The sequence below is a fragment of the Neofelis nebulosa genome, chromosome 16, assembly GCF_028018385.1.
Source record: "Neofelis nebulosa isolate mNeoNeb1 chromosome 16, mNeoNeb1.pri, whole genome shotgun sequence".
In the NCBI taxonomy this organism is placed as follows: Eukaryota; Metazoa; Chordata; class Mammalia; order Carnivora; family Felidae; genus Neofelis; species Neofelis nebulosa.
This window is the reverse complement of record NC_080797.1, coordinates 33,112,263-33,113,105: the sequence shown is the minus strand read 5'-3', so window position 1 is coordinate 33,113,105 and position 843 is coordinate 33,112,263.

Genomic DNA, 843 nt, shown 5'->3' with positions numbered 1-843 from the left:
CAGATGTGGAGGAGGAATAGTTGCTGAATCTGGGAGCAATAGCTGGGTATTCAGCCATTGGTTCAACCAGTGTTGAAAACTATTCTTTGCCAGGCATGGGGGTACAGTGAAGAATAGAGCATGGTCTCTGCTCTTGAAGAAAGTGGCCATATAAGCAGATGATCACAATACCATGTGATACAAAAGACAGACACTGTGGTTGTTGGGAAAAAGACAAGGGCTTTCTGTGCAAAAGGAACCCCATGGCCAAAGCCATGGAAGAACATGGCGTAGTCAGGGAACAGTGAGAAGTAAAGCGTGCCTGGAACATAGGATGAGTGTAGAGGAGAGTGGCAGGGCTGATCTAAGTGAGGATTTGGGTTGAGCCCCAGCAAAATTTCAATCTCACGCTAGCTTGGCCCTGAAACACACATCTGAGCCACCCCTGCCCGTTCTCAACAGCAGATCTCATTTCTTTACTGACTTGAGCCAATCAGAAGCAAGAGCCATGTACACACACACACACACACACACACACACACTCACAGATACACACACATGGTCTCTTTTTAATCAATGACTGGATTCCATCCCTACTAATGCCCTCTTTCACACCAATAGGAGTAGGAATAATCAGTGAATTTCCTGGTAAAGAACTGTGGGGCAGGACTTGGGGTCTCCCTGACCTAAGACATGGCTACAAATGGAGGCAGCCTTGGCTACATGTATGTACCAGACCTGTGTGACTGTGTGTGTGTGTGTGTGTGTGTGTGTGTGTATGGCTATACATGTGTGAGTGTATACATGCATATCTCTAGGGAGGAGTGTGAACTGTTGCCTTGAAGGGAGAGATAATCCGAATTC